General features: G+C 39.1%; 1 long non-coding RNA gene across 3 annotated transcripts in view; it reads right to left on the reverse strand.

Moving 5' to 3' along the window:
* Positions 1-14,118: 14,118 nt before the first annotated feature.
* LOC106868243 (uncharacterized) overlaps positions 14,119-26,171 on the reverse strand; it is a 64,543-nt gene continuing 52,490 nt past the window's right edge. The window contains exons 2-3 of one of the 3 annotated variants that reach the window (XR_008265278.1): positions 23,819-23,861; positions 14,119-14,605 (exon numbers count right to left, since the gene is read on the reverse strand). This is a non-coding gene — a long non-coding RNA (uncharacterized LOC106868243). Of the gene's footprint in view, positions 14,606-23,818; positions 23,899-26,171 lie in introns of all 3 variants that reach the window. The other 2 variants (XR_016243790.1, XR_008265277.2) reach the window with 2 other exon arrangements.

Raw genomic sequence — 26,171 nt, forward strand, 5'->3', positions numbered from 1 at the left:
TTATGCTTCCGTTTGTTTCAGTCTTTGGATTTTGGTCATGGTGCTACAGCTCCAGTACTGGTTTCAAATCTCATAAATATTACATCACTTTCTTTTTTTGCCAAACTGCTAACTTATGGAAATGTAAAGAAACTCACACTGGTTGAGTCAAACATATACATACATCTACCATTATATGCGGCCATCGTCGTCGTCGTCGTCATCATCATCATCATCATTGCATGGATCAGACGGAATTTATTGAGGCAGATTTTCCAAGTCGGATGCTGTTCTTGTCATCAACCTTCATTTGTTTCCAAGCAAGGTAATATTCCCTGACGGCTTGATATGTTTTTATGGAAGCTGTGTGGTAAAAAGCTTGCTTCCAAACCACATGGTTCCGGGGTCAGTCCCACTGCGTGGCACCTTGGGCAAGTATCTTCTACTATAGCTGTGAGTGGATTTGGTAGACGAAAACTGAAAAAAGCCCATCGTATACATATGTATCATCATCATCATCATCGTTTAACGTCCGCTTTCCATGCTAGCATGGGTTGGACGATTTGACTGAGGACTGGTGAAACCGGATGGCAACACCAGGCTCCAGTCTGATTTGGCAGAGTTTCTACAGCTGGATGCCCTTCCTAACGCCAACCACTCAGAGAGTGTAGTGGGTGCTTTTACGTGTCACCCGCACGAAAACGGCCACGCTCGAAATGGTGTCTTTTATGTGCCACCCGCACAAGCCAGTCCAGGGGCACTGGCAACAATCTCGCTTGAAAATCCTACAGGAGCCAGTCAGGCGGTACTGGCAACGGCCACGCTCAAAATGGTGCATCTCATGTGCCACCCGCACAAGAACCAGTCCAGGGGCACTGGCAACGATCTTACTTGGCTTGCCGGGTCTTCTCACGCACAGCACATTTCCAAAGGTCTCGGTCAGTAGTCATCACCTCGGTGAGGCCCAATGTACGAAGGTCTTGCCTCACCACCTCAGCCCAGGTCTTCCTGGGCCTACCTCTTCCACGGGTTCCCTCAACTGTTAGGGTGTGGCACTTTTTCACGCAGCTATCCTCCTCCATTCTCACCACATGTCCATACCAGCGCAATCGTCTCTCTTGCACGCCACAACTGATGCTTCTAATGTTCAGCTTTTCTCTCAAGATACTTACACTCTGACGGGTATTCACATTGACATTACACATCCAACGGAGCATACTGGCTTCATTCCTTGCGAGCTTACGTATGTCCTCAGCAGTTACAGCCCATGTTTCACTGCCATGTAGCATGGTTGTTCGTACGCATGCGTCATACAGTCTGCCTTTTACTCTGAATGAGAGTCCCTTTGTCACCAGCAGGGGTAAGAGCTCTCTAAACTTTGCCCAGGCTATTCTTATTCTAGCAGCTACACTTTCAGCGCACCCACCCCCACTACTAACTTGGTCGCCCAGATAGCGGAAGCTATCGACTACCTCTAGTTTTTCACCCTGGAATGAGATAGAAGTTGTTTCCTGTTTGTTTACAGTCTTTATTGCACCTGAACATCTGCCACAAACAAAAACTAACTTGCTAGTTAACCGGCCTTTGATGTTGCTGCACCTCTTATGTGTCCATAGCTTGCACCGGGTACATCTTATAGAGTTACTACCTACTCCTTTTCTACATACTGAGCAGGGCCATCTACCTGAATGGGTTTGTGTTTTATCTACCTTCCTACTTATTAGGATTTTGGTTTTAGCTAGGTTGACTCTAAGGCCCTTCAATTCTAGACCTTGCTTCCACACCTGAAACTTCTCCTCTAGTTCTGATAGTGACTCCGCAATTAGGGCAAGGTCATCAGCATAGAGGAGCTCCCAGGGGCAACCTGTCTTGAACTCCTCTGTGATTGCCTGGAGGACTATGATAAATAAGAGGGGGCTGAGGACGGAACCTTGGTGGACCCCTACCTCTACCCGGAATTCATTGCTGTACTCATTTCCAACCCTCACCTTACTGGCAGCATCTCTGTACATGGCTCGCACAGCTCTCACTAACTATTCTTCTATCCCAAGTTTCCTCATTGACCACCAGATAAGGGATCGGGGGACCCTGTCAAAGGCTTTCTCCCTGTCAACGAAAGCCAGGTACAGAGGTTTATCCTTAGCTAGGTATTTCTCCTGCAACTGTCTCACTAGAAATAAGGCATCAGTAGTGCTTTTACCTGGCACGAACCCAAACTGCATCTCATCTAAATTGATTCGCTCCCTAATTAGTTGGGCTATGACCCTCTCTGTAACTTTCATAACCTGATCTAACAGCTTGATGCCTCTGTAATTATTTGTATCTAAAGCGTCACCTTTACCTTTGTAGCAGTTGACTATGATGCTGCTACACCAGTCATTGGGTATGACTCCTTCGTGTATCACCTGGTTCGTAATACGGGTGACTAGGCTATAGCCAACACTGCCAGATATTTTGAGCATCTCTGCAGTGATTCCTGATGGGCCGGGGGCTTTCCCGGTCTTCATACTCTTAATTGCTTTATCTACCCTGGTACTATCAACTCGGATAGCTGGTCCCTCTATTGGGTCGACATACGGCAGGCTCTCTTTCTCCCATTCATTCTCTTTATTAAGCAATCTATCGTAGTGGCATCTCCAGACCTCTTTCTTTGCATCCTCATTTAATGCAAGCGTACCATCATCCATGCGAACACATTTCTCTCCTACAACATCACTATTCTCTCTCCTACACTGTCTTGCAACACGAAATACCTCGAGTCTTTGGTCCTCACGGCGCAGAACATTGGCAAATCTTTCCTTATCTGCTTCCCCTCTGGCTAAATAAACCTGTCGCCTAGCCTCCCTTCTGGCACATTGGTACAATTCCCTGCTACCACCGTTCTTCCAGTCCTTCCAAGCCTGTTTCTTTTGTCTAATAGCCCTGTCTACCTCCTTGTTCCACCACCACGTTACTCTGGGTCGGGAGGGGACCTTACACCACCCACAAATCTTGTCGGTGGCTTTCAACAGGTTGTCCCGCAGAAATCTCCAATTGTCTTCCACGTTGTATGATGCTATATCCCCTTCTATTTCGTTAAATGCTTCAAGTAACTTGTCTCTAAGTCTCTGTCCGTTTGCAGGGTCTTTAAGCTTCCACACCCTTCTCCTCCAAGCCTGTCTAATTCTGGGCACCCATTTTGCCTTGATCCCAAAGTCGCTAACTACTAATCTATGTTGTGGGGTACATTCTTCGCCAGGGTAGGTTTTGGCATTTATAAGCCGCCCTCTTTCCCTATTTCTGGCGAGGATGTAGTCGATTTGGCTAGAGTGTCTGCCGGAGCGGTAGGTGACTAGGTGACTGGCAGGTTTCCTGAAGTTGGTATTGCAGACCATAAGATCAGTTGCATCACAGAACTCCAGCAGTCTGGTTCCCTCCTCGTTGCAGGAACCGAAGCCATAGCCTCCATGTATGCCATGGAAGCCTCCAGCACGACGTCCGACATGACCGTTGAAGTCTCCAGCCACAAAGAGAAGGTCCCTGTCACTCGTCGACGAGGTAGTTTGCAAGAGGGTGTCATAGAATTGGTCTTTCAGACCATCTGGTAGCCCTGGTTGAGGTGCATAGGCTGAGATGACAGTAGCTAATCTATGATGAAGCACTAGTCTAATCTTAAGTACTCTGTCACTTACTCTAACGACCCCGATTACCTTATCCACCCATTTCTCCGCTAGAAGTATTCCTACGCCCCCGACCCCGTCAGTGTTCCCTGCCCAGAAAATCTTGTACCTGTGTTCTTTGCCTGTGAGGAACCTCGCAGAACCTCCTCTCCATCTTACTTCCTGGATGCAGCACATATCTACGCGTCTCCGTTCAAGCATCTCAACAATTTCACCAGATCTACCTTTCAGCGTGCCGACGTTGAGAGTGCCAATCCTAACAGTATGGGTGTTGGGGGTGTGGGCCTGTAGCCTGGGAAGGGGAAAAGCAGTGTCGTGTACCTGAAAAGAAAACTTGCAATTGGAAGAATTCATATATGTATATATATGTATATGTTTGTGTGTCTGTGTTTGTTCCCCATCGCATGACAACCGACGTTGGTGTGTTTACGTCCCCGTAGCCTAGCAGTTGGGCAAAAGAGTTCCGATAGAATAAGTACCAGTCTTACAAAGAATAAGTCCTGCGGTTGATTCCTTCGACTAAAAGGTGGTGCTCCAGTATGGCCGCAGTCAAACGACAGAAACAAGCAAAAGAAAAATGTATGAAACCAAGACCGAAAGGCATCACGCCATGCAACAAGCTTCTTCTGTCACATGACCTCTAAGGGAAATAATTCAATATTAATATGCAGTTAGTTATGTCCCTTACGATATCATTTTCGACCTCCGCTTATTCTTTCTAATCTTGGCACGAGACCAGCAGTTTTAGGGTAAAGAAAAGTCGAGTATATCCATCTCAATGCTCAAAGGTACTTTATTTTATCGATCACGAAAGGACGGAAGGTAAAGTCGATTCAGCAGAATTTGAACTTGGAAGATAAAGAGCCGGAAGATATTCCAGCAAGGTGCCACGAAGTGGCACGTGCCAGCTCGTCTTCTAACTTGTAATAATGGTTTCTGATTTAGACACATGCGCGACTGTTTTGAGGAGAGGATTGGTGATACATTCAATCTCAGTATTTGTCTGGTCCCATGTTTTATCGATCAGAAAGGAACTAAATACAAATTCGATCTCGGCGGGATTTGAACTTAGAATGTTAAGAATCAGAACAAATACTGCAAAGTATTTTTCTCCCCAATGCTCTAATAACTCCGCCATCTCTGCAACAACTTCAAGCTTTTAATAATAATAATGCTCTAAGGCGGTGAGCTGGCAGAAACGTTAGCACGCCGTGCGAAATGCTTAGCGGTATTTCGTCTGCTGCTACGTTCTGAGTTCAAATTCCGCCGAGGTGGACTTTGCCTTTCATCCTTTCGGGGTCGATAAATTAAGTACCAGTTACGCACCGGGGTCGATATAATCGACTTAATCCATTTATCTGTCCTTGTTTGTCCCCTCTGTGTGTAGCCTCTTGTGGGTTCACATTCCGCCGAGGTCGACTTTGGCTTTCATCCTTTCAGAGTCGATAAATTAAGTACCAGTTAAGCACCGGGGTCGATATAATCGACTTAATCCGTTTGTTTGTCCCCTCTGTGTGTAGCCCCTTGTGGGCAGTAAAGAAATAGGTATTTCGTCTGTCTTTACGTTTTGGGTTCAAATTCCGCCGAGGTCGACTTTACCTTTCATCCTTTCAGGGTCGATAAATTAAGTACCAGTTACGCATTGGGGTCGATCTAATTTCGGACCTTGTGCCTAGAGTAGAAAAGAATAATAATAATAAAAACGGACGGGGGGTGGTGAGCTGGCAAAATGCCTCGCACGCCGGGAAAAATGCTTAGCAGCGTTTCTTGCCTCTTTACATTCTGAGTTGAGATTCTTTTGGCGGTCGATAAAATAAGTGCTGCTTGAATACTGGATTCGATGTAATCGACTCCACCTCCACCCCACTCCCCCGAAATTGCTGGCCTTGTGCTTTTAGTAGAAAGGATTATTTTAATCGTCATCATTATGAGTATTTATGGAGAATTAAACACACCAACATCGGTTGTCCAGCGGTATTGGGGAGGATAAACGCACACACACACACACACACACAACGGGCTTTTTTCAGTTTCCGTTTACCAAATCTACTCACAAGACTTTGGTCGTCCTGAGGCTATAGTAGAAGACACTTGCCCAAGGTGCCACGCAGTAGTAGATACATAGTGAAAGGACAAATTTACTGTTGTGTTCGTCCCGAGATAGTCTCTCATATGGACTTGCTGTGTTAGTAAGCACAAAATATATATATATTAATAGTGACCAATTTCGCCTTAGTTTTTGGATGGTAGCAAGTACATGCTACTGAGAAAGCCCAATAAGGCAGAAATTCGCCCGAAACCACCTCATCGGTGACTACAGCTCGCGGGACTCTGTGTATGGTAAGCCAACGAAAAATTACCTTGAAGTTTTGGAAGTGCTGGTCACCTGATGATGAATTATATCGCATATGGCTCGCTCTCAAAAGAGATTTCACATTCTTGAAGTAGCAGTTTCCGTGTGGGAAGAATATAGTTTTGCTTTTCATGAAAACCGCAGAGTTATTTCCCTTGTAAACGATACCATAGTTACCTCCCTTGTCAATTGATCAGATTTTTTTGTATATTTTCGATAAGTGCACAGGAAATAACCATCTTTTGTTATCAAAATTAGTGAATCCCAAAGTCTTTTTTTGCGTAATAATCATCAGTCGGTTACTTTTATCCCAAAAGGCACGATTTCCGCATGCATCTACTCGGTTGTATTTACTTCTAAGGCGAGCTGGCGAAATCGTTAGCACGCCGGGCAAAATTCTTAGCGGTATTTCATCCATCTTTAAGTTCTGAGTTCAAATTACGCCGAGGTCGACTTTGTTTCTCTTCCTTTCGGGGGCGATAAAATAGGTACTAGTTTAGTACTGGGATCGATATAAGCAACTTAACTCTCTCAAACTTGCTGGCCTTGTGCCAAAACTAGAAATCATTATTAATTATAATCCTTTCTATTCTAGGCACAAGGCCCGAAGTTTTGAGAGAGAAGACTAGTCGATTACATCGACCCCAGTACACAACTGGTAATTAATTTATCGACTCTGAAAGGATGAAAGGCAAAGTTGACCTGGGCGGAATTTGAACTCAGAACGTAGCGGCAGACGAAATACTGCCAGCGACACTGCCAGATCGCCGCCTTCATTATTAACTCTAATGATATATTTGATAATATAAGTATGGACGTGTGGTTAAGAAGTTTACTTTGCATCCACGTTGTTGCATCAATAGCCACAGCATACCAATCCCACCGTTCATAGGGTGTTGACAGCAAATGGAGCGCCTGATCAGCGGAGTCCGTCCCTTCCGTAAGGGGCGTAAAAAGTAAACGCTCCAAATTGACCAGGTACAAACTGGGGCAAGGCACGACGGTGAGGCGGTAATAAATGACGGAGGCGACGTATGTGTTCGCCAACTCTGCTCGGCCTTTCAAGGATAGCTTCCTCTCGGTCCATTTCTGGGTGAGACTGGCAACCCAGCTCGTCATCTCGATCCAGTTCTTTTCCAGTTGGATAACGGTCCGAACCAGACCCCGAGCAATTTTACGGGCCCGACCGTCCAACGTCTTACAACAATGTCCGTCGACACAGATCGAGGGTCAGTACATACAGAAGGGACAAGAGTGGGCACCCTTGACGGACCGAACTCCCGATGTTGTATGGTTCTGATAGGTGACGATTCACCCGGAATAACGACCAGATGTTGCTATACATGGCAGCGATCCAACCGCAGAAAACTGAACCGAAATCGGGTGCCTTAAGAACAGCCGCCAGATATTGATGGTCAACCCTATCAAAGGCTTTTGACTGATCTAAATTGATCAGAGCCCCATCCATGCCAAGTTCTTTAACTATCCTATCCACGATGTAACGCATGAGATGGAGGTTGTCGTGAGAATTCTTTCATTCTGTTGCCAGTTGCAGAAGATATCTGCCAAGAGGCCTGCAAAGAAGTCCGGTATACTGCAATAAAGCTCGTAGAGCAGACCATCTAATCCTGGCGATTCGCCCCCCCCCCCCCAGTGCAGCCCATTATTTCGTCCCGTATTTCATCAATTGTTATCGGCCTTTCGCAACACTCCGCATTTCTTGCTGAGAGTCGTGGCAGGCCATCGAAGTAGGCAGTGAAATCCATCCTGCGATCTGGCCCACCATTCGTCCCGAACAATTCAGCAAAATGTTGCTGAAAAGCCGCACACATCTGCTCCGGCTCGTTCACCGTGCGTCCAGTTTGGTCCACCAAAGACTGAATGTTGTTTGTGTTGCCATTTTGCGCCTCAGCCACACGGTCCCATTGGGCAGCTTTGGTTCCATCTTGTCTCAGAGTACGTGCCTTAGCTCTGACAATGCAATCTTAGTGCTTGGCGTTGAAGAGTCCATCGAGGGCCAACCTCGGTGCCAGCAAGTCAGTTGCAATGCCTTTCCTAAGCGCCTCTTCTAACTTTCTCACTAAATCACCCTCTAATCTATTTGTTTCTACGGCTTAAACTTTGCTAAATCTAACTGATTCTACTTTGATGGCCCTTTTTAGGTTATACCACCATTTATTGTTGACGATTGCCCTCGTCAAAGCTTTCTGAACTAACTCTTTAATCCAGTCTCTGTAAGCTTGGCACGCTGGGAGTGACGTGTTCAGCCTCTAGTAGCCGGGGCCCTGTCTACGTATGCTATCTAAGTCAACGCTAAGAAATTCAGCTAATGGACCCAGTGCATTAAACAGCCGAGGTTTTGCCGCTAAGCATTTCGCTCGGTGTGCTAACGTTTCTGCCAGCTCGCCGCCTTAGATAATAATAATAATAATAATAATAATAATAATGGTTTCAAATTTTTCCACATGGGCAGACATTTTGGGGGAGGGGACATGTCGATTACATTGACCCCAATGTTACTTATTTTACCGACCATGAAAGGATGAAAGGCAAAGCCAACCATGGAATTTGAACTCAGGACGCAGCGACGGGCGAAGTACTGCGCTAACGAGTCTGCCAGCGCACCGCCGCCGCCGCCGCAATAATAATAATAATAATAATAATAATAATAATAATAATAATAATAATAATAATAATAATAATAATAATAATAATAATAATAATAATAATAATAATAATAATAATAATAATAATAATAATAATAATAATAATAATAATAATAATAATAATAATAATAATAATAATAATAATAATAATAATAATAATAATAATAATAATAATAATAATAATAATAATAATAATAATAATAATAATAATAATAATAATAATAATAATAATAATAATAATAATAATAATAATAATAATAATAATAATAATAATAATAATAATAATAATAATAATAATAATAATAATAATAATAATAATAATAATAATAATAATAATAATAATAATAATAATAATAATAATAATAATAATAATAATAATAATAATAATAATAATAATAATAATAATAATAATAATAATAATAATAATAATAATAATAATAATAATAATAATTATTAAAAAAAAAAAAATAAAAAAAATCGGGGGCGGTACGGGACAATACAATATAGATGGAGTGGAATAATGATGATGATGGTGGTGATGGTGAGCGTAGCAGCAGTGGTGGCGTCAATTTCTCATTAAAACTTATAAACAAAGAAACAAACAAAGTATAAGACGAGACTTTCAGATTATTATTGGGAATCGTTTCCAGACAGTGGTGGATTAAGTCAAATTGATTTGGATTAGTATTAAACTGGATAGAGTACAAATAGCTGACTTGTTAGTAGGTTGGACAGTATATACAAGTGGGTCGTGAATTTCTATCCATTTACATTGACATTCAGCTTCATTTGTTTTTGCTCTCTTCTACTGTTCAATCATTGGACTACGGCCATGCAGGGGCACCGCTTTGAAGTATTTTTTGTTTTAGTCGAAGGGTATCATAGTCGAATAGATCAGGTTGGTATCAATACTTATTATTTTTTTTTTATTAAGTCTTGGACTTATTTCATCAGGGTCTCTTTTGCCGAACCCGCTAAGTTACGAGGAGATAAACAAACCAACACCGGTTGTTAAGGGTGGGGACAAACATAGACACAAAGAGAAATGCACGCACGCACACATACAAACATGCATACACATACATACATACATACATACATACATACATACGTACATACATACATAAGGAGTCAAAATTATAATGATGTTTGGTTGATAATTGATGATGGACGAACATGTACACGTCGTTTGTTTTTTGCTATTTTCCGAATGTTCGTTCGTTGTCTTTTCGTGTAGCATTTTAATATATATATATATATATATATATATATATATGTGTGTGTGTGTGTGTGTGTGTGTGTGTGTGTGTGTGTGTGTGTGTGTGTGTGTGAAGGCGCATGGCTCAGAGGTTAGAGCGTCGAGCTTACGATCGTGAGATTGTGAGTTCGATTCCCGGACCGGGCTGCGTGTTGTGTTCTTGAGCAAGGCACTTTACTTAATGTTGCTCCAGTTCACTCAGCTGTAGAAATTGGTCGCGACGTCACTGGTGCCAAGATGTATCGGTCGTTGCCTTTCCCTTGGACGTGCTGTGTTTAAGAACACGATAATATATCAGGAGGAAACGAAAATCATCCCTGCAGTAACTAGTGAGAATGCTTGATGCATTTTGGCCTCCTTGTCGATGGTGTGAACTCACAGACAGCTTCATGCTTAGACGAGATTTGTCACTCCCGATAATTGGAAAAATAGCGAAAATCATTCTCTGGTACTGCGACTGCTCACCGATGAGTCGTAAATTAAAATCCATTGAAAGAACATTGGATTAATTACCGTTGGGTCGTCAATTTAAACCCATTACAAAGATATTAGGGGTTATATTGGTGGACAATGCTGAATTTTGAACTTCTATACAGTTTTCATCTGAATAAAAGCAAAATATCATTTGGCCAAGATGTCAGGCAATCGCACCGAACCTGAGATCTCATTTTTCTTTTGTCATGATGAAGGCTCCAGTTGTTCGACCAATAATACTATCAACTTGTATTGTAGCGTAGTGAAAATGATTGGAGATTCAAGGCAGCGAGCTGGCAGAAACGTTAGCACGCCGGGCTAAATGCTTCGCGGTATTTCAGAAGTCGCTACGGTCTGAGTTCATATTCCGCCGAGATCGACTTTACCTTTCATCCTTTCGAGGTCGATGAATTAAGTACCAGTTGCGTACTGGGGTTGATCTAATCGACTGGTTCCCTCCCCAAAGATTCCGGGTCTTGTGCCTAGAGTAGAAAGAAAAAAATGATTGGAAATTCCACCCCCACCCCCACCACCATCACCAAACCTCACCACCATAACTACCATTATCATTACCATAACCCCTCCCCTACACACTATCATCACCACGATCACCTCCACCATCTTTACCACTACCACCAACTCCACCATTAGCACTACTACTACTACTACTACTACTACTACTACTACTACTACCACTACTTATGTCTGAAGATCGATCACACCCCGATCCACTTTGGTCACCGTGACCCTTTAATTTCCATTATTGTATTATGTTTTAGTAATATGATTCAAGGTCGATTAATATATACAGAGTATATATGGGTTACTTTACTCCATACGTAATCCGTTGCTGAATAGAAAGTCAGTTTTATTATGCAAAACCCCCAGAGCGTTAGAGTGGTACAAAAATCCAGATTAAATGGCGGATTAAAAGTCTAATAAGTATTTAATTCTAAGTTCGATCGTGCTAGGGTCTATCTTGCTACCACGCATCGTCTCTTTAAAGCCAAAAAAATATATAATTTGCCAGAAGCGACCCCACCCCTTTCGATCACAAATGACCACGGGATTGCACCTAGAAAGTTCCCTTCCGAGACACAAGTCCGGACAAGGTTGTTTATGGAAAACCAGCAGTCACCCATGCAGACCAGTTTTCCCCCCTTTCCACGGCACCGATGTGGTCCAAGGCAAAGGCTGATACAGCTTGCACCAGTGCCATTGCAATTCATTTTTGTAGCAACGTGAAACAAAGTATTTTGCTCAAGAGCACAGCATACAACCCGGTTCGGGAATCGAACTCACAACATCACGATTGTAAGCCCAACGCTCTAACCACTGAGCCATGGGCCTTCGCATACTCTAATAATTGTATATAATAAATACAGGCATACTTCAACTTACGTCGGTGTTTGGTTCTAAGACATACGATTGAACTCGAAAAACAACGTCACACGAAAAAAAAAAAAAGAATAAAAAACATAAACAAACATTAGACAGATGCCAAAACACCGACGAAAGCATAAGAGTCACAACTGAGGCCTATGACAGAAATTTGGGACATCTAAGAATTAAGGAAGCTATCCCCATAGACAGACAAGTACCCCAAATTAACAACAGGCTGGAGGTTGGCAAGCTAGAAGGTTAGCTACATCTGAATGCGTGTAAGTTCATTTTTGATGACATGCTCATGTATAAAAAAAACCCCAGAAAAACTGCGCGTACATATCTTAGAAGCAGCGCTGCGGATGTGCCAATGCACACGAGCTTAAGACATGGCCGCCATCACGCACTTCTCATGAGGATTTTCCGGAAGGAGCTACGTGAAACTATTGCAGAGACGCTTCCGAAAAAAAAAAATATTCAGTAACCGTTGGAAAACCGATTATAGCAGTGACTCGATCAATTCCTAGCGATATCTGAAGAAGGAATTTTTATATTCCGAAATATTATTATATCAGACTAGGAATAATTAAATTGTAACAGTTATTATAGTCCATTCTGCAATGTTGTGCCATTCAAGACATTATATTTCACAAACATTTACTTGTTTTAATAACTGTCTTGTACATGTTTTCACATCTATTTTATTCGATTTTTAGGTGTTTTAAAAATCTTTTCTTTTAAATATGTTCGTTGAAACCGACGTAAAGTCGGATAAATCCATTAATGTCCCTCCACCCACCAAAAAAAAAAAAAAAAAAATGAAGAACAACAAAAGACTAATATACAGTTGAAAAAGACGTAACTCGAAACGATGTAAGTTGAGTTATGTGTGTATTTTCATGTTTTTATATTCTATGTTCTGATCCTATCAGGGTTTATTTTGTGTTGAAAAATGTATCATCTACTAACCATATTATATTGGTTCGGTTCACTCAACTGTAACCTTCCCCCCCAGCTGCCTATTCTCATAAAATGTCTAACCATATGTCAATTCAAAGAGACTATGATTATACACGAAATCACGCTATGTCAAAAGATCAGAGACCCGTTGCCATTTCTTGCTATACACTGAGAACACGTGCCGAGCATGACGCTGTTTCCTGTACTCGAACGCTGCTATTATTCGTGAGCAATTGACGTGGACTGATGCAGATATGGTCACTTTAACATGATGCGAGCTGTTGAACGTGTGTTATAGACATTACACATGATAGCTTGTCTTAGTCATCCAACTTCCATCCTTATTTATTTATTTATTTCTGTTTTCCGCCCTTGTCTGTAGCTTTCAGTTGTTATGTGTAGTGTAATTTTTACCGTACGTCCTTGCCAAAATACAGAAGTTTGCTTGTCACGTAGTTGGGATCAACTTTAGCAAGCAGATATATGTCATGTTGTCGAGATATCTGTCAAATATTTCTAAACAGCATTGACATTAAATACAAAAACATTACGATGAAAAATAATCATTCAAATTTAGCAGCTCGGAGCTGTTCATTATGAAAAAAAAAAAAAAAATTGTTAGTGTTATCTCCTAAGAATTGTTTCAAGTTTCGGCACAAGACAGGCAATTTCAGGGAAGTGGGAAGTAGATAAGCCGTGTTCGGCTGCTACTTATTTTATCGACCCCCGAAAGGATGAAAAGCAAAGTAGACCTTGACAGAATTTGAAACTCATAACATTTTAGAGTAAATACTCATATGCTGAGGATGCTGCTGCACTCCGTCTCCAAATGCAGGAGTTGGGTGTCACATCGGGATGAAAGGTAAAGTCGACTTCGGCGGAATTTGAACTCAGAACGTAAAGACAGATGAAATACCGCTAATCATTTCGCCCGGTGTGCTAACGTTTCTGCTAGCTCACCGCCTTGATGATGATGATGATGATGATAATAATAATAATAATAATAATAATAATAATAATAATAATAATAATAATAATAATAATAAAAACAACAACAACAACAGCGACGACGACGACGACGACGATGATAGCATTGGAAGCAATATTGGTTTGAATAATGACAGTTATCGCTATTGCACAACCCTGAAGAATATCAATTTACCATTAATGAAATATCAACGAGAAGAAACCAATAACGACTGGTATAAATGTTGAATTTTATGTAATATAATGTCTGTAAGGACGTTGAACTGAGTTCATTTACGATAGAGGTCGCTACTTCACAGCACCCTAGAAAATATCTATTAACATCGTTGAAATGATAGTGAAGAAATGGCGGAGAAAAGAACAAAAAAAAATGAACGAATATATTGAAAGATAGATTACTTCTCATGAAAGTGATGCATTGGTTTAATTCTTAACGACATTGGCGTATTTGTGCTCGGGAAAATGAAAAAGTCTTTTACATTTCGAGCCTACGCTCTTCAACAGAAAGGAATAAGAGAAAATAAACAGAGATCGAAAGAATGAAAAAAACGTAGGTTTCAGCGGTCCAGCATCTCGAAAATGTGTGCGTATATATATATATATATATATATATGGGAGAATATACAAATAATAACAACAGACGAGGACAGGTGGTGTAAATAACAAAAGTATATATTAGTATGACGCTCGGGAATTATATATATATATATATACGCACACATACACCTACACACACATATGCACGACAAGCTTCTTTTAGTTTCCGTCAATCAAATCCACTCACAAGTCTTTGTTCGGCTCGGGGTTTTAGTAGAAGGTGCGGCGCAGTGGGACTAACCCCAAGACCTCACGGTTGGGAAATAAGCTGCTTACTGCACACCCACACCTAAAAAGAAAAACAAAAGCAAAAAAATGAAAACAGTTGAACCAAAAGAGCCCTTCCCCCCCTCCCATACACACCAAGAAGTTTAACAGAAATACGTAAAGTACAATAGTCTCTTCTTGTTCAACGTAGGAATCCAAGAACTAGAGAGGAGAAAGATCAAATATTCCTTCATACTGAAAATGGCTGGAGGTGGAGGGTGGGTGGGGTAGGATAGTGGAGGGTTGGGTCAGTTGCTCATTATTAACTTTCTGTAGCAATATGGACAGGTGATCAGGACGAAGGTATGGGGAGGAGACGAGGGAGGGGTCACGATGAACTTACAAGTTCTAGTGAGCTTTGACTAATTTCTTTTTACATTAAATTTCCTGGTCCCGGATGCATCTGTCATTGTTGTTCGTATTTTGTTTGCTTGTTTTCGGTTTAATTGTTGTCAAAGTTTTTCTTTAAAAGCGAGAGAGGAGGTGGGGCAATGTCTCTATTTCTTGTTAACATTGTGTCGAATACAGGCAAGAAAAACCGACGAAATGTATAAAAAGTGACTTTTCTGCTGAAACTAAGTGAATGAATTAAGATAAATTTATCACATTTCTTTACAAGGACCCCAAATACAAACATACACGCAAATATGCATGCACGCACGCACACACAAATACATACACACACGCACATGCAAATAAACATACACACAGCTATACATACAGATATACACAGACATATACATACGCACACACAAACACATGCACACAGACATATACACACGCACACACATACACACACACAGACATACGTACACACACACGCACAGTCACACAGACATATACATACTCACACACATAGACACATACACACAGACACATACATTTGTCTATTACTTGTTCTAGTTATTGGACTGCGGCCATGCTGGGGCATCGCCTCGAAAGGGTTTTAGCTGGGAAAATTCACGCCAGTATTTATTCCAAGTTTGGTATTTATGTGTTTATTCTATCATTCCCTTTTACCGCGCTGAGATACTGGGACGTAAACACACCAGCATCGGTTGTCAAGCGATGTTGGGGGGACAAACACACACACACACACACACACACACACACACACACACACACACACATATATATATATATATATATATATATATATATACGACAGGCTTCTTTCAGTTTCCGTCTACCAAATCCACTCACAAGGCTTTGGTCGGCCCGAGGCTATAGTAGAAGACACTTGCCCAAGGTGCCACGCAGTGGGACTGAACCCGGAACCATGTGGTTGGTAAGCAAGCTACTTACCACACAGTCACTCTTGCAGCTATAAAGACTAAAGCTAAAATGAGTGTGAATGACATGATTTATGGAGGCAATGTGAGGAAGGGTGGAGATAAATACAAGACAAAAAGGTGCATTCGTTTAGGAAACATATACACACATACATAAGAACGAATTGTTAAGCTTGAGACGCATTGTTTTTCTATTGCAGCTCATATAATTAATGCAGTCAACTTCAAAGGAAGAAGCTTCGACCAAAGTCGTTCATTTATGAATTAATGTCTTTTTAAAAGAGGCAGTTTAAGGGTTTTGCATTTTGAATTCGTTTGAAGCCCGTTCAACTTTGTCTACAGGGTTATTGCTCTAAAGAACTGCTGCGCAGTCTTGTTTCTCTCAATGGCCTTAGCAACAATAGCACCGGTAAATGATAACCAGTAGCAAAAACACCACCAATAAACAATGATAATGATAATAATAACAATGGTAACAATGAAAATAATAATAACAATAATAATGATAACAATAATGATAATAATAATAATAATAATAATAATAATAATAATAATAATAATAATAACTCCTGGATGATTCTATAACTTCTTAAATTGCAGAAGAATTTGGCGGTCAGGCAGTTTGGCTTAAATGGTAAAGCTTTCTAACCGGATATTAGAGGGATGTGAGTTCGATCCTCATGGCTGTGAGGATTTTGAGATTGGTACTGGATATCGTAGAAAGGGACCCTGTGCAGTATTTGGCAATAGATTATTGTCCGTTCTAAGAGGATTAACCGAAGCAATCAAGATCGAAAGCTCTCAGAAGATAAACGATATAACAACAATAACAATAGTAATAATAATAATAATGATGATGATGATGATGATGATGATGATGACGACAATGATGATAACAATGTAGAAGTTGAAATGAAACTAGAGCGGCAGCTCCAAATATGACCGCGATGTATATAAATGTATTTGAAGTGAATGGCAATGACACAAATTCGTATGTGTACACACACACACACACACACACACACACACACACACACACACACACACACACACACACACACACACACACACACACATATTATATATGGAGAGAGAGGGAGAACGAGAGGAGGGATAAAGTATGAAGTTACATAAGGAAACAAAAGTAAAGCAGAAACACATTGTTCTGACTGCTTGATCATGTTAAAACAAATAGCTCGGCAGACATTGATTCAGTTGGGTAAGGTGAGATCTGTTCTCATTCTTCAGTAAGATGAAGAAGGTATTTGAGAAAACATTTGCTATTATTGCTTTGAATGCAATGTTTGATTCACATGCAATGAAATGATTTTTCTACATGTCAAGAACATGTAGAAAAATGTGAAGAGAAGCATGAAAAAAAGATGAACAAAAATACAAAAGAACGTAATAAAATTTAAGCCAAAAAGGAAGCATTCAGAAAATAAGTTATTTAAACGTATGGGGTTGTTCGCCTATGATGTATGTATGTATGTATGTATGCATGTATGTATGTATGCATGTATGTATGCATGTATGAATGTATGCATGTATGTATGCATGCTTGTAATTATGTATGGATGTATGTATTATGTATGTATTATGTATGTATATATGTATGCTTGTATGTATGTGTATGTATGTGTGCGTTATGTATGTACGTATGTATTATGTATGTATGCTCGTATGTATGTATGTATGTATGTATGTATGTATGTATCTATCTATCTATCTATCTATCTATCTATCTATTTGATGTTATAATAATAATAATAATAATAATAATAATAACAACAACAACAACAACATCGAAAAAATACCTTAGGAATGAGAACCCAGGTTTGAAATTTCTCCGAGACACCTGATGAAGGCTGGAGGGTATATCAGCCGAAATGCTGTGTTAACAACAAACAAGATGAGGACAAATATCCGTCAAATGTAAATAATGTAAATAACCACCAAATATATTTATTTTATAACTGTCTCATCATTATGGCCCACCCTGTGTGTGTGTGTGTGTGCGCGTGTATATATATATATATATATATATATATATATATACAGAGAGAGAGAGAGAGAGAGAGAGAGAGAGAGAGAGAGAGAGAGAGAGAGAATTAACGCATGCGCAGTGTTGTGTGCCTGTTGCAATTTTCTTACGGCATCTGCTGCCTAGCTTAGTTCTCTTGAGTATTCATTCGCATATTTAACATGACTGTGGTATAGCGCTGTGTTCTTTACATGTCTAACGCATGTATTTTCTTCTTTACTGCCATGGTAATCATTTCGTTAGCTGATGACTAAACTGGAGCATTTCAAAGAGAGCGAGAACGAGAGCGAGAACGAGAGAGAGACACGTCTTGTCAGCTGAACAACCTAACATAGTGCCAATGTTAAGATAGGAACTCCTAACCTTCACCAACCATTTTACTGTACGACCCACTTATTTAACAGGTATCAGCGTTCTTCTGATATTCATTTAATTCAATGCCAGTCTCCTCGAACCATTAAAGACGCTGTTCTGAATTTTCTTGCCGAACAAATTGCACAAATGATTCTTTTTATAGGTGCAGGCGTGGCTGTGTGGTAAGAAGCTTGCTTCCCAACTACATGATTCCAGGTTCAGTCCTACAGCGTGGCGCCTTAAGCAAGTGTCTTCCACAATCAAAGCTTTGTGAGTGAATTTGGTAGGCGGAAACTGAAAGAAGCCCGTCGTATTTATACATACATACGTATATATATATATATATATATATATATATATATATATATATATATATATTTGTGTGTGTGTGTGTGAGTGTGTGTGTGTCTATGTTTGTCCTCCCACCATCGCTTGACAACCGATGTTGGTGTACTTACGCCTACGTAACTTAGCGGTTCGGCAAGAAAAACCGATAGAATAAATACTAGGTTTACAAAGAATAGGTCCTGGGTTGATTTTTTCGACTAAAAAACCCTTTAAGGCGGTCCTCCAGTATGGTCGCAGTCAAATGGCTGAAACAAATAAAAGAATAAAACAATAGTGCTGGACATAGGCTCCTTCCTTCCATCAAATCGCCATTGCTTGTACAGGTTCAGGGTGTGCCAGACCGCAGATGTCCAAGTGATTGAAGAGCAGCGTGGAATGAAGTGTTTTGCTCAAGAACACATCGCATTGCCCGGTCTAGGAATAGAACACACGATCTCCCGATCGTGAGTGCGATAACCCCTACCACTAGGTCATAACCATCGTCTTCATTAAAAGTCTACAAAAGGAGTAGAATTTGAACTCGGAATGTGAAGAAGGATGAAATGTTGCTAAGCACTACCCCTAACCCTAACCCTAACCCTAAGCACTCCACCTGGCGTGCTGACAATTCTTTTCTACCTTAGGCATGAGGCCCGAAATATGTGGGAAGGGGACCAGACGATTAGATTTACCCCAGTATGCAACTGGTACTTAATTTATCGACCCCGGAAGGATGACAGGTAAAGTCGACCTCGGCGGAATTTGAATTCAGAACGTAAAGACAGACGAAATACCACTAAGCATTTCGCCCGGCGTTCTAACGTCTCTGCCAACTCGCTGCCTTAAAATTACAAAATAATATTAGTTTTCATTTAGTTCCAGACTAAATTCATTTTTAGAGCAAATTCTTTCTTTTCCTTTTTTGCATGAAAATTAAATTTTGTTTGTCTCATGTGATCCGATGACTCACCATGCAGTTTACATTTGGGTGGCCTCATCCGATAACAATCTACAGTTATTCATGAATTTTCCAATACAAGTGATATTGTTGTTACTTAATATAAACCACCGCCAGTAACTATAGAAGATAAGGAAAATGCTTGCACCTTAAAATGCTTTCTTTGCAAAATGGAAGACATATTACGAATATTGCAACGGATAGAAATTTGATGCAATAGAATGCCATACATACGGAAATTGGGAAAAACCTTGAAATGCAGGAATCAGTTGTATGGAAGGCGCAGGTGTTGTTGTGTGGTAATAATTTCGCTTCCTAAGGCGGCGAGCTGATAGAAACGTTAACACGCCGGATTAAAAATGTGTAGCGGTATTTCGTCTGCCGTTACGTTCTGAGTTCAAATTCCGCCGAGGTCGACTTTGCCTTTCATCTTTTCGGGGTCGATAAATTGAGTACCAGTTGCGTACTGGGGTCGATCTAATCTACTGGCCCCTTCACCCAAAATTTCGAGCCCTGTGCCTAGGGTAGAAAAGAATAATTTCGCTTCCCAAGGCGGCGAACTGGTAGAAACGTTAGCACGCCGGGCAAAATGCTTAGTGGTATTTCGTTTGTATATATATATATATATATATATATATATATATATATATATATATATATATATATATATAAATTTAAATAATCAGAAAATGGAGAAAACTTTTGATCACCAAACAAACAAATTGAATCACATGGGTTAATTGTTTTTTTAATACAAAACGTGACATAACATAATATGCCATGTTTTGTATGAAAAAAACAATCAGCCGATGTGGTTCAATTTGTTTGTTTGTGTTGATCAAAAGTTTTCTCCATTTTTTTGATTATTTAAATTTGATTCCTGATAAACATTTGTTTATTCTGTTGTTTCCTGTACCCTATGAGCATATTATTATTATTATTAAGGTCACTACCTGGAATCGAACACGGAATCTTGGGTTTAGTAGCTCGCGATCTTAACCACTACGTCACATGCTCACAGGCATGTGACCTGAAAGTTAACAATAATAATAATAATAATAATAATAATAATAATAATAATAATAATAATAATAATAATAGTAATAACATCGAAACGTACCTTAGGAATGAGAATCCAGATAAGATGAGGGAAATTTCCCCAAGATTTTATTCTCGTTTGATATTGATAATCATATGTTCATAGAAAAAAACTTTTATGTTTATTTATAACATTTCGAAAAACACTTTCATTTATTTTCTTTTGTATTTTAACATAAAATACACCTTTATTAATAATTGTAATGTTTTGACCGAGAAAATAGCTTCTAAATAAAATTTCATTTTTATGAAGCTCTGGAAAACACCTACAAAATAACTCAAAAATATTTTTCGTAAGATTTTCTCATGTTTGACTTGGAAACACCAACAAAACCTTTTCAGTTTCATGTGGTTCAGAGAAACAATAAGTGCCGACCACTTTTATCATTTTTATTGTACATTTTCATCAGATTGGAAGCAACTATCTTATTAAATAAGACTCTAATAAATTTAAATACATCTATCCTCGTTTATCGTTGATCTATTTACAACTGATCTGGGATAACCCGGTACACTCAATTGTGAACCATGCTTCATTTATCAAGGACTGATCTGTGATAACATGGGTTAGTAATGAGTCAAAGGTTCGTTGTCATAACATTTGTGGTTATCATTTCAAAAAATCATTTACTGATATTATATTATAAAATTTTACTCTAAATATTTTTCCAAACATCAAACAATATCATTATGTGTATTTAAAAACTGCTTGGCGATGTTATTTAAGTAACTTATAGATGCAACTTGGGGGTCTCGAAACAATACCTATTTCCCCCATAACTCTATTATTCACTTATCACTGATTCATTTAACACGGTGCTTTATTTTTGAACCAAACACCCGTAATAAACGAGTATATATATATATAGTATAAATTCAATTAGTTGAAAGCTTTTATGCATCAAAATATTCATATATTAGAGGCTTGCCTTGCATATTTATATTAATTTTGTGTATAGGGACTTCGGAATTTCACTAAGCATCTTATTAACATTGTTTTTAGACCGTGAAGCTAATTAATAATTATTTCTCCTAATCACAGATGTCATTTCAGCTTGCAAAATTAGAGAAGTGGGAGATTCTGCGAGTAGTAGTCGTTTCTGGTACTCATGAAACTCATCTATCACCTCTAGAGGCAGAGATAATTTTAGCATATCAAGAATTTTTTCTCTTTTTCGTCAGGCATTCAACATACCGAGATTCGTCAATGTTATTCAAATATATGCCACTGGCCGCTTCGAATTATTTCTCTTGGCTCGTGTTTGTCTCACACACATACACGCGCTCTCCCACGCCCCACACATGCACGCGTTTCACCTGTATGCAAAGTGAGAAACTGGTTTTATAATGTTGCATAGATATATGCCATATATATATATATGCACACACACACACACACACACACACACACACACACACACACACACACACACACACACACACACACACACACACACACACACACATATATATATACAACAGGTTCTTCCAGATTCCGTCAACCAGATCCGCTCACAAGGCTTTGGCCAGGCCGAAGCATCAGGAAATGACAGCGGGATGGTACAGAATCGTTAAAACGCCGGGTAAAATGCGTCCATCGTTACGTTGAGTTTAAATTGCGCCAAGGTCAATTTTCACCTTTCATTCTTTCGGGGTCGATAAAATAAGTACCACTTAAGTGCGCAGTGGGGTCGATGAAATCGAAAAGATCCTTTCTCCAAAATGTCAGGCCTTGTGCCTATAGTGGAAAGGAATATATGCTAGATGGATAAGGTGGCGAGCTAACATAACCATTAACACAGCGGGCAGGCATTTCACCTGTCTTTACGTTCTGAGTTCAAATTTCACCGAGATCGACTTTACCTTTCGGGGTCGATAACTTAAGTATCAGTTGCATACTGGGGTCGATCTGTTCGACTGGCTCCTCCGTCAAAATTTCGGGCCTTGTGCCTAGAGTAGACAAGAATATAAGGCGGCGAGCTGGCAGAAACGTTAGCACGCCGGGCGAAATGCTTAGCGGTATTTCGTCTGTCTTTACGTTCTGAGTTCAAATTCCACCGAGGTCGACTTTGCCTTTCATCCTTTCGGGGTCGATAAATTAAGTACCAGTTACGTACTGGGGTCGATCTAATCGGCTGGAGCCCTCCCCCCAAGGTTTCGGACCTTGTGCCTAGAATAGAAAAGAATATATACTAAATAGACTAAGATATCTGTGTCGTAAGCTGTTTCACTTCCTTATTTTTTTCGGCAATGTACAGAGAACTACATCAACGGTACGGTGAAACCTTTGCGATATTAACACGGTGAATTTCCTTTAGACCTGAACAAGCATATGTGTGTGTGTGTGTGTGTGTGTGTGTGTGTGTGTGTGTGTGTGTGTGTGGAAAACGATAGAATGACATCTTTTCGGCACGACAAGACATGGATGGCTGTCAAACAACCAGAGACGTAAAACAAAACAAATAATCTACATACATACACACATACTAACGTGCACATACATACATACATGCATACAAATATACATACACACACATATATACACACATACATATATATATATATGTATGCACACACACACACACACAAACATACACACGCATACATACATACATACATACATACATACATACATACATACATACATATATATATATATATATGCGCACAGAAACACGCACACAGGCGCGCGTACACACACAACAACAGCAACAATAACAACTCATAAACTTTCACGCAATGAAAGCAAGAACACAACGTGTCAGATATAAGCTAGGCATATTATTATTATTATTATTATTATTATTATTATTATTATTATTATTGTCGTCTTGTGGTATGTACATCTGTATATATATATATATATATATATATATATATATATATATTATATATTATATGTATATATATATATATATATATATATATATATATATATATATATATATATATAATATATTATATATTATATGTATATGTATATATATATATATATAAATATATAATCATATAAACAATACACACACACACGTATATATACATGCCCACATACTTACACATACAAATTTGTGTGTGTGTATGTGTGTGTGTGTATGTGTGTGTGTGTGTGTATTTAGCTGTACAAATTTTCAGCGGTAATTGCATCAGAAATGTCATAAATACCTGTCGTTGATTTACTGCTGAATGTATAACAACTGCGCACAACCTGCATCAGGTAAAAGTGTTTACAAACGTTATTTGATCTGCCAGAACAGAGAGAGAACAAAAATGTAAACACTAAAAAAAAAAAAAAAAAGACAGCAAAGAAACCCCTAGAAAAGTATAATCGATGATGCAATCAAGTTATTTCAAAGTGAAAAGTTTAATTATATTTTATAGATTAGTAGTACATGGTCATAGAATGGCCACAGAGAAGAAAGGTTAAGATCTATTAAATCTAGCTCAGTACAAGGTGACATCTCTTATGTCTGATATCAGTACATGATTATAGGGAAAACATGGAGAATAGGGGGAATCGAATTTGTTAACTCAGCCACCAGTATATGACTGGTACTAGGTATATCTTACATTACTACATGGTCAGGGAAAGGACATAGAGAAGGAGAACTGGAATCTGTTAAGTATATCCCAAGTACGTGGCTGCTGCCTGTTATGTCAGGTATTAATACATTGTGGAGTAGTGGGGTTCCCAATTCGGGAGTTCCAGGGTTTTGGGGGAGTGGGGAGCTACCTCTTAGCCACTATTGTTTCAGGTCTCCTCCACTGGAAGTTTTCAGCTTCGACATTGCACACAGTCGGCCATTAGGCGATGATCGTTTACACTTTGCAGTTGTGTCTTGCTGAGCCCGCATTCGTTGCAGCAACGAGATATTCATAAGTACATAGGAACAGAGAAGAAATAGCGGACATAAAGAAGAGAAACGGAGGCTTCGTTAAATCTATCCCAGTACATGACTGGTATCTGCTATAACTTACATTCATACATGACTGTAGAGAGGATATAGAGAAGGGGAAAGTAGGGATAGGGTAGGTGTTTCCTACTACGGCCAGCCGTAACCATGAAATTCAAACGCTCAACGAAAAATTTCATGATGGAATAAGGGCATGTCTCAGCGTGGGTGATAACTCTCTGAACACCTACTGCAAGAGGCACCCTTCATTGCCACATCAGAGTAAAGGAAAGTATACCCATATGAGGACTGAAACAATCATATCCGTACTGCTCATGTCTAAGACAACAGTAAAGCCTTGACATCGTTCGAAATCGAGTGGCAGCTTTTACCTGCACATATCTATATGTCTATCTATCTATCTATCTATCTATCTATCTATCTATATATATATATATATATATATACACTCACACACACGCACACATATATAGTGTATGCATGTATGTAAACACTCCCCCCACCACCACACACACATTCACACGTTTAAGCATCTGTCTGGTATAATTAGACTAACTTTGCTGAAGGGGACTTCCTATATGATGTGGCCCGGAATGGTAAATAAGGCGAGTCACCATGTGTTTCAGTTATGCATCCTCTCTTCCTCAGCGCTCTTCTTGTATCTGACGTGCACAAAGTTGGTCTACTTAAAACAGCAAATTCTTTGTGAACGCTGGATAGAAAAAAGCACTTTTTCTTTTGGTTACTGAACGCTCATACAGCGTTCACGACAGGTGAATCCATCATATATATATATATATATATATATATATATATATATATATATATATATATATATATATATATATATATAAACATATATCAGTCTATGTATATATATGTGTGTATATGTATATATATATATATATATATATATATATATATATATATATATATATATATATATATATATATATATATATATATTTATATATATATATATATATATATATATATATACATATATATATAAGTGTATGTATATGTATATATTTATATATACGCATATATATATACATATTTATATATATACTTATATAAGTATATGTATATATATATTTATTATATATATATATATAGACATACACAGACATACGTACACACACATATATATCTACACACATACACACACACACATACACATATATGCACACATACACATATATGCACACATACACATATATATACATGCGGACACGCAAATACATACTCATATATACAGATACATACATATATATATATATAATAAACACAAATACACACACAAATACATACACACATACACACACACATATTCATTTGTATACAGAAAGAGGTAGAGATAGATAGAGATAAAAAGCGATAGAGATAGATAAATATAGATATAGATATAAATAGAAAGTAAAAAGCAAGAAGTTAGAAAGATAGATAAAGGTATAAAGAGAGTGGGGAACCTAGGGCTGCATAATGTTGGTGGTTTCCATTTTGCTATTAGTGACGTAACACAAGTGAAATGATATTAGGAGAGTATTGAAACTGCGTAGCGCTTCTATACGCCTTACTTTAAAAAACCTTGACATTCATGC

Source organism: Octopus bimaculoides, chromosome 12 (genome assembly GCF_046866305.1).
Source record: "Octopus bimaculoides isolate indiv1 chromosome 12, ASM4686630v1, whole genome shotgun sequence".
Classification (NCBI taxonomy): Eukaryota; Metazoa; Mollusca; class Cephalopoda; order Octopoda; family Octopodidae; genus Octopus; species Octopus bimaculoides.